The following is a 15,247-nucleotide window of genomic DNA, read 5'->3' on the forward strand; positions in this document are numbered from 1 at the left end:
GAAAGGGCAAAAAATAAGAAAAAGTTTAGCTTGACCAAGCGATACTCGTTGGGGATTTCATTCGAAAATAATTTCAAGAGTTTTAGATATGTGAGATGTAGTGATTGAGGTGCTTGAAGTTATATATGATGATGGAGTTTATCTTACAAATAAATATGCCATTTTGAGTTTGGTCGAAAAAATGGTAACATTTAATTTTATATTTATTGTTTATTTAATGATGCAATTGTTGTAAATATATATATATATATATTATCAAATAATTTAAAAAAAAAAACAAAATAGAACATAAGGAATGTTTTTGTTCTTATTGAAAGTGTGAAGAATGATTTAAAAAATTATATGGATAATTTGGTTGGAGTGGGGTGCTTGAAAATGTCACTATATTTTGTTCGAAACATAATTTTTGTGTCTACTATGGAAGATGTCCAGTCAGGTCGAATTAAAAGAGGAAAGATAGTTGATGGCAATTCAAAGAACTATCATCACTATTTTTTATGTTGATATATTTTTAGATGTATATTTTTTTCCCTTTATTTGATATTAACATATATGTGTGTATTCATTTTCTATTAAATCATTGATTTAATTTTTATCGTGATATGTGGTTGATCGTCTCATTCAATAGATGAATAATTTATTTACGAAGTCAAGTTCAGAATTGCTTATGTGCATAACATACTTATCTAAAGACTCATTCTCAAATTTTGATCAAAATCTATAACTCTGTTTCATTAAATTATATCTAGATTATTTCAGTTTAAAGGAAAAATGTGAATTGGAAGAACAACTCAAAATGTTCATTATAATTTTTAAATCATCTCCACTCCACTGCTCTCAGAATTGAAAAATATTGAAGATTCGGGAAAAGAAAAAGGTGGCTACGGAATGACATACAACTTAAAGGTTAATGTATCGACTCATTGAATTGACATTGATTTTACCCGTTACGATAGCTACAGTTGAAAGATCATTTTCCATGATGAAATTTATTAAGAATAACTTGCACAACAAGATAAGAAATGAATTTTCGACATTTTTTTGGTACATTACATTGAGAAAGAAATTTTTGTAAAAATTAAAAATAAAGTCATTATGAGTTGATTCAAAGTATAGGACATTGAAGACATAAATTGTCATCTTCTTAATATTTTTTATTTATGATGTAGAGTTTTGTTGAAGATAAACTTATTTTATTATTATTTTATTTTAATTTTTAATTAATTATTTATTAAATATTAAAAATTTTAATAAGTATCCCCCACCCATGAACATCTTAAGTTGATTTTGTCACTGTCTCTAGGACCTCTCTTAAAGTAGAACCCATCAAGGACCTTCATTGAGGTGCTAGTGCAAGATTATAGTAGGACCTCATTGGGTTATGATGGGAAAGCTATGCAATGATCAAGATCTTTGCAAAACCTCCATTAAAGTGTTGGTGCCTTGGAAGAACATCATTAGGGTTGTCATCATAATTATTATCTCTTTTATCTTACTTTTTAAGGTTCCTTATCTCATAAACATATAATATTGGGTCAGAATCCTTATATATTATGTCTTATTATAGAAATTAAAATTGTATTTATCGGGCAAATTAACTCTAAAGGTATAATCCTTATATAATTAACTGCAAAATCACTGTAGTGCCGCAAAATTTGTTCCAGATCCTAATCATTTGCAATAATGTCAAGGGTAGCCTTTAATTCATCATCAATATCGTATAGAGTTCCTATCTTCGGTCTATCTTTAGGCACCTCTATTATTTAAGGTTCTTTAGGATACCTAAAAGTCTCTTTTACCGTGTTATTTGAATAAAAAACCTCCAATGATTTCCAATTTGTTCCAGATCCTAATCATTTGCAATACTGTCAAGGGTAGCCTTTAATTCATCATCAATATCGTATAGAGTTCCTATCTTCGGTCTATCTTTAGGCACCTCTATTATTTAAGGTTCTTTAGGATACCTAAAAATCTCTTTTACCGTGTTTTTTGAAAAAACCTCCAATGATTTCTATATTGGAATCCACTTCTAGCAAGTCCTAGTATAATAGCAAGTAAGAAGAGGAAAAAAAAATACAAAATGAAGCATTCAATTCAAGTTCTACTAACAACTGTGAGAGATTTTACAAGAAAAGTAGTAAATATAGCTCAAGTATGGAGCATATGAAAATAGTCAAACAACTGTGAGAAATTTTACAAGTAGTAAATATAGCTCAAGAATGGAACATATGAAAATAGTCAAAGAGAAGAGTTTGAAGAACAACTTAAAGAGATACAAACACTTTTTAAAGCTAAAAGATTGGACAAAATAGCCAAAAGTTGATAGGTGATCACTCTTGTTTTTTGCTCATTCTTATTTGAGCATTTTATGTTAAATTAAATATTATTTAATTTTAGTTAAAGTGATATTTATAAGTATGCATTTTTTTAAACAATTATTTATCGGGTGCTTATTTTTATTAAGGTCAAGTTGCTCATTCAAAATCAATTATTTGTTGCCCCAAGAAGAAGCCATTATTTCAAAAAAATAGTTGTTGAAGTGAAAAATCTAACATTAGAAATGAAATATTCGCATCCAAGTGACATTTCATTGCAACGAAAATGTAAAAAAAAAGTCAACGATCAATATGTGAAAGTCAACATCAACAAAAAACTTAACTTGAACAAAAATTAATCATGCATTGTGCTGAGCGAAGCGGCATTATATTCAACCTTAGAGTGAGCAGGCACTTATGGCTAAAGTGAGCATTTATAGTTGCAACGACAACATTAACTCTGCATAGAACTCAGCGACAACGTTAACTCTCAACGAAACTTTATTGCATTAACTCCCCCTGCATTTACTCTTCACCGAATTCAACATTTGCATTAAATCTATATGCATGAATTTCACAGAGATTCCTCTCAATTGTAACATTAAATCCGCAAAAAACTCTCGCTGCTTACATTCATTATTCTAGTTTCTATAGTTAGCCAAGTTTTGTCTATTTTATCTCTTTTTTATTCTAGAACCTTATAAAAGATAAATAGTTATTAGTAAATTTTAAGCAATTATTAGTAAATTATATAGAGTTATTTATGAGTGATTGTAATCGGCAAAGTTTCTAGAAGTTCTCTCTCCCCTTATAAAAACTCATTTTTAACCACCCAATTAACAACACCCAACACATCATTTCATACACCCAAAATATTTTATTTTTTTCATTTCTTATCTTCCATATTTTATCTAATTTAATAATACGAGTTTTTTAGTTTTATTTTTGCAAACAAGCTGATTCACTCCCTTTTTTTTTTTTTTATTTTCTGCATTCGCTAGCTTATAGAATTTCCTAGTCTAATATCATACTTATTCACCTCACTATTACCCAAAATTTCTATGTCCACACTTGAGTTCTTTAAGTTAAATTTTTGATAATTGTGGAAGGGCGAGAGAAGGGTTAACTATCTAAGCCTAAGATTGCGTTACTAACAGAGATTAGGTAGTTCGTAGCAATTAAGTACGTGAGAGCCTTGTTGACCTCCTTAATTGTAAGCTAAATTTAACATCAAAGGAATTGAGCCACTAGCGGAACATTGTAAGTAATAATTCATTAGAATAGATGCTTGCGTATCGAGTCACATAAATATCTGGTGACAACGGCTTTTTTTTAAAAAAAATAATATTCTTAGTTGAAAATCGTTGAAGCCTCGTTGTAGCTCTCCTAAGGTCAACTACCAATCGAGTCAAGAATCGGGCTTAAGCAAACAAGTGTGACCACACTCATTCCTGCAAAGCGCCTCGCAATTATACATATATTATTCGCTAACACACTATCGTCATCCCGCTCATTTTCTCCAAGGTGATCTAGCAAGGAACGAACAGTTCAGACACAAGGACCTCGTTCCATCATCCTCACTATTCATATATTTATTGCTTTTTAATTAGCCATTTATCTTTTTAGCCTCTTCAATTACATTAAATCATTACATTTTTTTCTAATTAAACGAATGATATTCCACTACCACAAAACTGTTATTTGCCATAGTTGAGAGAACATACCTTCTTTTGCGGAAATTTTAATAAATTGTCACGGAATTATTGTGAAAGTAGTTTCATACCAAATTATTCGTGCTAATTAAGATTGTCACAGAAGACTGCAATAAATTGTTACGAAAAGTTGTTGTCGCAACCTTCCACAGTAATATAAACATTAATTGTCGCAACCTTCTGCAATAATATAAATATTTATTGTCGCAATCTTTGTTGCGGAACAATATAAATAATAGTTGTTGCATCCTTCTATAGCATGTAACTATTAATCGTATTGATTGTCATGACTTTTTTCAATTATTTTAAAATATGTTTTGCGAATTTAAGTAACAAAAATATAAAATATTTAAGAGAAATAAAATGAGCAATAATATAATCAAATTAATGTTAATGTCAAACCAAAAAAATTAAATAGAAAGTTGAAATAATAAAAAAATATTAATAATATTGAGCCGGTTGAATTATTTTCATATCGTCCTCGTACTCATTATCATCTTCCTTCTCATTTTAGTACTATCTCACACTTCCGTTGGTATCAACACTTTGACTCCCACTTCTATTTCCACGCATTCAACAAGGATCGAATAGACTATTCCATATTGCCGACATTTCTAACCAAACATGGAATTAAACGGTTGAAATGTATTTATATCTCTTGTTAGAAATTATCTTTAAAAACTATGGGTGAAAATATAATATTTAATAATAATAAATAGTGAATACTATATATGCTAAATTTAATAACTCACTCAAAAATATTTGAAGTGATCCATGTTTGATTATCAACATATTTTGATTATCGTCCAAATTCTTACTTGTATTTCCATGTCCACTCGACCAGCCCTCTGAACGAACTTGTACAGTTGATGCCATACTAACGTTCGTCAAGCAAGCACCGTGGATTGGCTAGGGGTTTGACATGGTTTATGCGTTATTGGTTCCCGGAAGACTTAATATTTCTATTAGCTAACCCCTTTCTTACCCTGCCTTTGGACTCATGTTTTGTTCGTACATAATCAAAGGAAGCCTTCCCGACATATGCTGCAACATCTTGAATAGCATGCTCTTATTTCGTCTTTTCCTTATTTAGTCATCAAAATTGGTGTTTCTTTGATCTCCATTTACTATGAGATATTGAAAATAGTGACGGTTGATTATCTATATATAAAGTATTATGAAAATATCACTTTGCTAATATTTTTTAAAATATAAATAGACCTAATACATTAAGGACAGTGAACGAAGAAAATAAACGAATTTTTAAAAATAAAAGGAATATAAAAAAAAATAAAAAAGGAGTATAAGTAACTTGGAGGTTAGTTTTGGGAAAAAATTATAAAATTATGTTTACATATTTATAATTAAGTGTATATTATTATTATTATTATTATTATTATTATTATTACGAGTAATTATGGTAATATTATTACCATAATTTAGGGCATGCCGTTTATTTAGGTAAATATTGAATTATATATATATAGTATATTTATAATTATAAGATATGATAATTATGATTTACCACAATATTAATATTAACCAAAAATTAGTTATTAAATGATATATAAAGAAATGGTATAATCAAATTACACACTCATATTTATTTATTACTTCTATAAAGTTTTATTTTTATTATATATTATATTGTTAAAACAAAATATTTGCTATATACTATATATAAATAAGTAATATATTTTCTGATTTCGACTTAATACTTACAAGTTAAAGAGAATTTATTAATTATTTTTTTAATACATATATCACTTTTTTATATATATCAAAGATAGTACGGTGTGCTAACAAACAATATATGATATTACTATTGGCAACCCTTATTTGTATTTATGATAATACAAATACAACACATAAAGTAATTAAAAATAATAAAGTCTCATACAACACATGCGATGGTTAATTTTAGCATATGACATACTTTTATACAGCACACGCTATAATTATAATCAAGCAATACATGTTTTTATTATACACAACATGTATTGTGTGTAATAAAGTCATGTGTTATTTACCAAATAAGCACCGTAACCTTTCCCCTCAAAGATATTTTAAAATCTCCAAAAATTTATCGATCAATAGGAAAGTTAGATAAATAGAACTTACTTCAAACATAGAAATGTAACATGATGTTATGGTCAAATATGATAACCAAAGTGAATAGGATGAAGAGGGAAACAAAGGTTGACACTTAAATGTTTTTCATAAGTTTGCATTTAAATTTATGAATGTTTATACGTACTTTTAGTTATTATTAGTATTGTGTGTAATTGTAATTAAGTGATGTGTACAATTAATAAAATTAGGTTTACTTTATTCAAAATTTATAATCAAATTAATATGTGTCAAATTAAATATTTTACAAAAGTATTCATTAAAAATATTAAAAATATAAAACTAATATATTAAAAATTATAATTAGTAAAATTATTATTTTTATAAATATTATAAATATTAAATAAAATTTGAATATAATCTTTTAGTAAAAAAAAATTGTATAGATATTAATACATTATATATTATAAATACAAAATTTGATATTTATTAAATTAAAATAATAATAATAATCATAAAAACAATAACAATAATTTAATTAGGCCCATATAAATAATGTAAAAGAAACACACATTTGCAGGTGATTGTAATTTCTTGTGTCAAGACTATTTCGTTTTAAAAAAAGGTTATGTGGGAGTGCTTGCTGTGAGTGGTCTCTAACAGAAACTCATCCACAAACCTACATCGACTTTTCTTCATCCTTCTGAAACCAGCTTTTAGAAGTGAAATTTTATATCCACCGGGGCAAACTATCACTTAGGAGCAACTCTACGAACCCAATCATGGGTTACTTTGCCAACAATATTATAATACTTTAGAGACATTGATAATTTGAATATATATGTTTTTCTTTTATTACAAAACATGATTGTTAAAGTTCATTTGAAAGAGAAAATTTGCATGATTATTGTATGTGTATCTACAAATTTAAGCTTATTTCTTTCTGAATAAGACACGGTGAGTAATCGAAAAGTTATAGGGCGCCGAAAAACAAATTATTTGAGCATATGTTGAGTGAACTTTGTGATGCAATAAAAAATTTCGAACCAAATATCCACGGAAGGTAATAAAGCAAACCGTTGTTAATAAAGTGGTAGAATACGTGATGTATGTGTGAATTAATTCAAGTGGAATTTTTAAGCAAGTTTGCAATATTCTAAATGGATTGATTTTGGACAAATTTGGGATGCCAAGTTTTACAATACAGATACTATTCGGGCTTTCCCTTTAAAAAATAAAATAAATTGCACATGATGTTTTAAATTTGTGTGTGGGTTTGCTTAACTGATATATAATTAAACTAAAGAAAGAATATAATGAAACATACCATCTGTTTTGCTTAATTGTTTCTTCAATTCATAGATCTTATCTGATCGAGTTGATTCGATCGAGCTGACAACTGATATATGCCCACGTGAAAATAGTCCTCAATTTTTAATTTTGTCTGCAGGATTCTCTCAATCACTCATGGAATATATATATATATATATATATGCTTCGAGGATATGTTCTAAATGTGAAACATGCATACATGATATAGTGGGTGGTTGTTTTAATCCATTTTTTGCACTTTAGAAACTATACTATTACTTCCATAATCAAGATATCAATTTTATCATTTTGGGTTCATCAATATATATATACACTAGTGCTCCTATGTGCGCGCTATGCGGCGCACCTTTTTGTTCTAGTAGAATATTTTTTGTGATTTACTTTTTTTATATTAATCTATTGTATAAATTAAATTATTCTCTACAAAATGATATTTATATATATATATATATATTAATATGTTTTAAATTTTTAATTAAATTTTAAAAATTACATTATGGGTGTATTTGTTTGGGGGTTTGGATTTTGGATTGGGATTTAAATAGTAAAAAATTTGAATTTAAATAGTTATATGATGTGATATAAATATGTATTGATGTGATGTTTTGAATGTAAAATTTATTTTTAGTATAATATAAAAAATGAAAAATAGGCGTTTGATTTAATGTTTTTGTGGGGAAAAATTTGTGTGAATAGTAAAAATTCACACAAATCCTTCAAACAAACACACCCTATATGAATATAAATATATAAATTTAAATAAATAAATAATATGAATAAAGATATTTTGAAACAGTGATTGACCAAATTGGACGGATGGAAAGAAGAGATAAATAAAGTGAATTAATTATATAAATAATTTTTTTTTTTTATAACTGTGCAACCAACCAATTATAAAAATCTAATTTTCTTTTTTCAAATTACTTTTTTATATCATACGCTTTTTTTTTTAGTTTTTTTTTGTAATATTAAAAAAATAATTCTCTACCAGAAGTGGCAGATCGAATTGGTCGGACGAAAGGATGAGAGGAAGAAAGAAAATAAAAAAAGAAGTGGCAGACTGAATTGGTTACATGGAAGGATGAGATAAATAAAAAAATAAAAAAATGGCAAATCGAATTGACCTGAGGAAGAGAGAAATAAAGAGAATGAATTATCTATATACATATAAAAGAGATCGATGTGGGGTCCAATATATATTGTCATCTAGTTAATATTGTTGTTTTTATTATATAATAATATAAAATTTATGTATTACTTGCACATAAATACATTCAAATTTTCACTAAATATATTTGTAAATTTATACTATCAATATTTCTTTCATAGGTAGGATTAAAAAAATTGTCATTTAATAAAATTTATTAATTTACACAAACCGTGCAACGCACGGGTGAGCACACTAGTATAAATATATTTTAGGGAAAAACTGAGAAAAAAAAAGTGTTGGCCGAATGAGAGAGAGAACGAGAGAAGAGTGAAAATGAAAATAAAAACAAAAAAAACAAGGAAGTGTTTGACCAAATTGGTCGGATGAAATAATGAGATAAAGAAAGAGAAATGAATTATGTAAATATATTTCAGAGAGCCAACGCTGTTGGAAGTCGGTTGGCCTCACATGGGAAGCATTGAAGAAAGCCGTCCAGCGAGAAGTCGGTTAGTGATAACTTTTTATTTTGACATTTTTAATAACTTATTTTTATTTAATTAATTATTTGTTTATATAGAGTTTTGGTATAATTTATATTAATTTAATTCAATTATTGTATTTTGTGTGTAAAATATTAATTTATTAATTTTAAGTATATTTTATAATTATTTTGGTGTATAATTAAATTAATTTGTGTGTTTCTTAAATTATATTTTTAGGCATTATTTATATTTTATTTAAATATTTAAATTTTAGGTAAATTAAATATTATAAGAAAATATAATTTAAATATTTAATGTTGGCGTACTAAATATTTTTAAATAAATAATATATTTTATTTTATTAAATATTTATTATATAATTTTTAATAAATGTCAATTTTGTATTAATTAGTGCAAAAATTCGTGTACAATGATTATTAAGTGAATGACAACTATATTAATTCTGCACATAAATCAGCGGAAGCATTTATAGTTGGTCGGTTGCATTTACTCAGCACGGAAACTTCTGCATAGAGGTAAGCAAAGTCGGTTGCTGGGCGGAATTCAAGGGTCAGCTAGTCGGCTGCTGTGCGAAATTCAAGCGACGGTTGGTTAGCTGTTGTGCGGAATTTAAGTGACGGTTGGTCGGTTGCATTAAATTTGCCAGACTCCCCCAACTCCTGCATTTACTTCAGTCAGCCTGCATTTACTTGTGTTTTTTTACCAATTGTTCCCATTAATTCCTGTACTATTAAGTTATCAATGTTTAAGTATATTTTATAGTTATTTTGGTGTATAAATTAAATTAATTGATGTTTTTCTTAAATTATATTTTTAGGCATTATTTATGTATTATTTAAATATTTAATTTTGGCTAAATTAAATATTATAACAAAATATAAATATATGCATAATAAATATTTTTAAATAAATAATATATTTTATTTGGGCGCTGCTAAATGGGCAGATTCTGCCCAGGGAAGAATATTTATTTATCATGTATTAATATAGTAAAAGACTATTATATCCCTATTAATTTATTTACCTCTAATTAAATTTAACGATTACATTTTTACTTTTCATGCTGATAAATTTTATTTTTCATTATATTTTTCTTAAATAACGTATTTAATACTTTTTAATAGCAATTAATAATTAATTATGTAGTTTTATTTGTTCTATTTAAACTAACACTTCATTCTCCATTTTTAACATATCAATATGGATATCAATATAGCAAATGTTGTATACGATTTATTTGGTTGTGATTTAGAAGAAAATGATCAATATGAAGATTTTCAAGCGGATGACATCGTGAATAAAGATATTCAAACGCAAGCTCTGGTTGACCTAAATTCCGAACTTGATGTTGAGTCGGTTAGTAAATTTATTGATATATTTTTTTAAGATAAATAATTTTTTTCTTCTTATTTTATTTTTTATGCAGTACGTCTTTTTAAATTTTATGCTAATTTTATATATGTTTATTTGAATTTATTGTTTATAGTATAGTTATCTATGTATTATCTAATGAATTTATAACATCTTAGAATATATTATTTATTAAAAATAAAGATATTGTTCTTTTAAATAAATATGAAAATTAATTATTTAATGTTTATAATATTTAGATTATTAGATATTAGAAAAAAAATAGTTAGAAATTTTTTTGGAAGATTGTTAGTGAAAAGACGTAGAAAAAGAAATATGAATAAGATTAGAAATATGTGAAAAATATTATTGATAGTTAGATATTTTCTCTTCTCATTTTATTTTTCTAAATACATATATATATTATATTAAAATAAATAAGAACATAAAATAAAAAACATCATAAAAATTTTCTCACAAAATAACTAAACACACGTTTTACTTTCCATTGAGATGAAAAAAAAAATTAAATTTATGAAACTGAATTTTTCAGTAAAATAAAAATCAATATATAATAGTTTTGAAAAATATATTAGCCCAAAAAAACAAAAAAAAAAAAAAAAACGAGACCTACAAAAACAAACTAATTTCGAAAATATTAGATTTCACATCTTTTGAAATACTTAACAACCTGACCAATAACGGCAAAATTAGGCTATGAAATTAATTTAATGGAACATAGTTTTCCTAGCTAGAGAAGAGAATAAAAACCTTTTCTTTCTTTCTTTATTTTTTTTTTTATTTTTATTATTATAATTTAGTCCCTTCAGTTATACGATTATAATCATTTTATTTCCATGTACAAGAATGGTATATGATAGTTATGAAAGTATATTTCAACACTATCAAGAGTATGCGAGAAATTCTGGATTTAGCGTTTTAAAGATAGTATTAACAAAAGAAAAATATAAGTATATGGCATGTAATAAATCACGAGTACCACCTACACAAAAGATTTCTAAAAGAGTAGGATGTCTAGCTCATCTCAATGCCATAAAGAAAGAAGATGGATCATGGATTATTTCAAAAACAATTACAACACACAATTATGATCTTGATCCAAATATGTTGATTTTAATGCCGGCTAATAGAAAAATTGATGTACACATAAAGAGACAATTGGAGGCTAACGAACATTGCGGGTATAAGGCCAAGTAAGAACATTCGATTGTGTGAAGTTCAAGCTGGTGGTCCTGAAAACATTGGATGTCTTCCAAAATATTGTAGGAATTTTATAGAGAATAGGAGAATATTGAGATTGGGTGATGGAGATGCAGAAGCTATTCGAAAGCTTTTTGCGAGATTGCAACATCAAGATAGAAATTTTTTTATGTGATAAACATTGATGACGAGGGAAAGTTAAAAAAATGAATTGTTGATTCATCCGAGAAGTCGAGTTGCGTATGAAGACTTCAATGACGTAGTGAGCTTTGATACGACATATCTTGTCAATAAGTATGAAATGCCGTTTGGAGCTTTTGTTGGGATTAATCATCATGGTCAATCTATATTGCTAGGGTGTGCTTTGGTGACACGCGACGACTTGACTTCATTTAAATGGCTTTTCGAAAAATGGGTTCAAGCAATGGATGGGGTGCAACCTAAAGCCATATTGACCGATCAATGTGAAAGCATTAAAATAAGAATAAGAGAGGTGTTTCCGGACACTATACATCAATATTGTTTGTGGCATATAATGTTGAAATTTCTTTTGAAGTTTAAGGGTATTCAGGAGTATAATAAGGCGATTGTCGAATTCAAATGAATCGTATATGACAGCATTACGGTTCCTAATTTTGAAAGAAATTGGGCTGATTTTTTAGTCAAATTTGGATTGGAAAACAAAGTTTGGCTTCAAGATTTATATGCTGAAAATGAAAAGTGGGTTCAAGTTTATTTGAATCACATGTTCTGGGCTGTTTGATTTCGACATAAAGAAGTGAAGGGATGCACACATATTTTGATGATTATATCCATTCAAGATGCATGCTAATGGAATTCATGGAACAATATGAAGTGGCAATTGGCAAAAAAATTCAAAGAATTTATGGCAGACTTTGATTTAAAGAAAAAGATTAAGACATGTAAGACTAAATTTCCATGGGAAGCTCAATTCCAAAAAGTTTACACAAATGTCATATTTGGAAAAGCTCAAGAAGAAATTGACCGAATGGTTTATTGCAATATTATTTCGGGTCCTGAAGATGATGTTGTTGAAGTTGGTATTGAGAATTTTATTGTGATGGAAAGGATACTTCGAAATGATTTCTTTGTGAAGAAATTCATTTATATATATATATTAACCTGATACGTAGTTAAGACGGTGGGTGAAGATGAGGAGGAAGAAAGAAGAAAGGGATATGGAGCAAAAGAAAAACGAGAAATTAGAGAAAGAAGAGAAGATAGAGGAGGAACCTGGGTGTGGGCGGCTGCCGCTTGGATGTGTATAGAATTAGAATAAAAATATTCATTATAATATTAATTTTTTATAAAATTAAAATAATATTAATATTAGTAAGAATAAATATTTATAGTAATGCATATTATAAATTTTATTATATAATTATATTTAATTTAAACTATATATTATTTAATATAATATTATTTTTTAATTGATATTTACTTTAACTATTTATTAGATTTATTATTTTAATTATTTTTTATACCATAAATCTAATCAATTTATGTTATTTATATAATTTTTATACAATAAATAAATAATATATATTTAAATAAAATTAAAATTGAATTAATTGTTTTTTACTAAAATTAAATTTTAGAAAAATTAGAAAATATAAAAGAAAATTATTAAAAATGAATAAATATAAATCGGCAGTTCAAATCGAAACCGTCGGCTTCAAAACCATAACCGAAACCAAAACTATAATTCGAAAGCTTTATATTTGACTTTTCGAAAAACTGAAACCAACGGTTCAAACTTTTGAACAGGTCTATCTTAGGATAAATAACAAGAAAGTTTTGAAAAGTTTTAAAGTTTCTAATGGCTTATTTCATTTGACACATTTAAAATAAAAAAAAAAAAAATTGAATATTTATTAACGTTATTATTTATCTTTCCAAAACAAATAATATTGTTCACTTGTACTTTCAAGAAATCAAGTAAAATTTTATTTTGGATATAATTATGAAAATTGTGTTTGTTTGGGGGATTGGATTGGATTTACACTATTCATCCAATTTTTTTTCCCCCCAAAAACATCAAATCAAACACCTATTTTTCATTTTTTATATTATACTAAAAATCAATTTTACATTCAAAACATTACATCAATACCTATTTATATCACATCATACAATTATTCAAATACAAAATTTTTACTATTCAAATCTCAACTCAAAATCCAAACCCCCAAACAAACACAAAAAGAAAAATCATCAGTAAATATTTATATTTATTTTATTTTTATTTTGTGATTTTGTCTTTAAAATAGATCGCAATATAATTATCATTATTTATTTTATGTTAAAATGCAAAAGTTAAGAAATTTTGAATCAGAAAATAAATTGAATAAATTATTTTTATAACAATTATTAAATTGAATTTATGAGAATTCAAATTGACAAAAAAAATCTAACAAATATAAACCTAAAACAATTTGTTATATGTAAAAAAAAATAATATTAAATGATAAATATATAGATATTAATAAACTATAATACTATGATATTAATAAATTATACAATTAATATACTCCATATTAATAATTATATCTCGTATTTATAACTAATTATTATTGATAAAATATATAAATGATTGTCCAATCATTTATAATAAATAGTATAAATAAAAATTTCTAATCAAGGGTATAAGAGTCTTTCCCTAATACTAATAATTTATTGATTATTATTTTTAATGTTTCTGGCTAGGTAGAATATGTCCATCCAGAATTAGCGATTTTATTTTATTAAATATTTATTTTGTAATTTTTAATAAATGTCAATTTTGTATTAATTAATGTAAAAATATGTGTATAATGATTATTAATTGAACGAGACTTGTATTAGTTATGTACAGAAACCAGCAGAAGCATTTATGGTTGGTCGGTTGCATTTACTCAGCGCAAAAACTTATGTATAGAGGTAGGCGAAGTCGACTACTGTGAAGAATTCAAGCGACGGTTAGTTAGCTGCATTAAATCCGCCAGACTCTCCTAACTCCTGTATTTACTTCATTTAGCTTGCATTTACTCATGCTTTCTCTCAGTTGCTCTCATTAATTCATGCACTATTAAGTTATTAAATTTTTAGGTATATTTTATAATTATTTTGGTGTATAAATTATATTAATTGATGTATTTCTTGAATTATATTTTTAGGCATTATTTATGTTATAAATTTTGGTGGAAAATAATGAAATTGTCTTATTGATCATCAAAATAAGAAACCTATATATAGGCAATACAAAACAGATTCGATAGACTCAAATCTAAGTAATCTAATATATAAATAAGATCGAATCTAAATATAAATCTACTAAATTTAAATATGAATATCTAAAATATCTCAACACTCCCCTCAAACTCAAGTGGTATAACAAAAACCAACTTGAGTTTGATAAGAAAGTTGAATACAGACGCAAAAGATGCAAATAAAAATAACAGTTGCTTGTCTTCCATTTCCGCTACCGTTCTACCGTGTCAAACCCAGAAACAATGCTCTCAATTGAATTAGAGTCGAAAATGACATGGCTCTCTACTGGAGCCGAAAACGACATGACTCTCTATTGGAGCTGAA

The sequence above is a fragment of the Andrographis paniculata genome, unplaced genomic scaffold, assembly GCF_009805555.1.
Source record: "Andrographis paniculata isolate CXL003 unplaced genomic scaffold, ASM980555v1 Contig54END, whole genome shotgun sequence".
Taxonomy (NCBI): Eukaryota; Viridiplantae; Streptophyta; class Magnoliopsida; order Lamiales; family Acanthaceae; genus Andrographis; species Andrographis paniculata.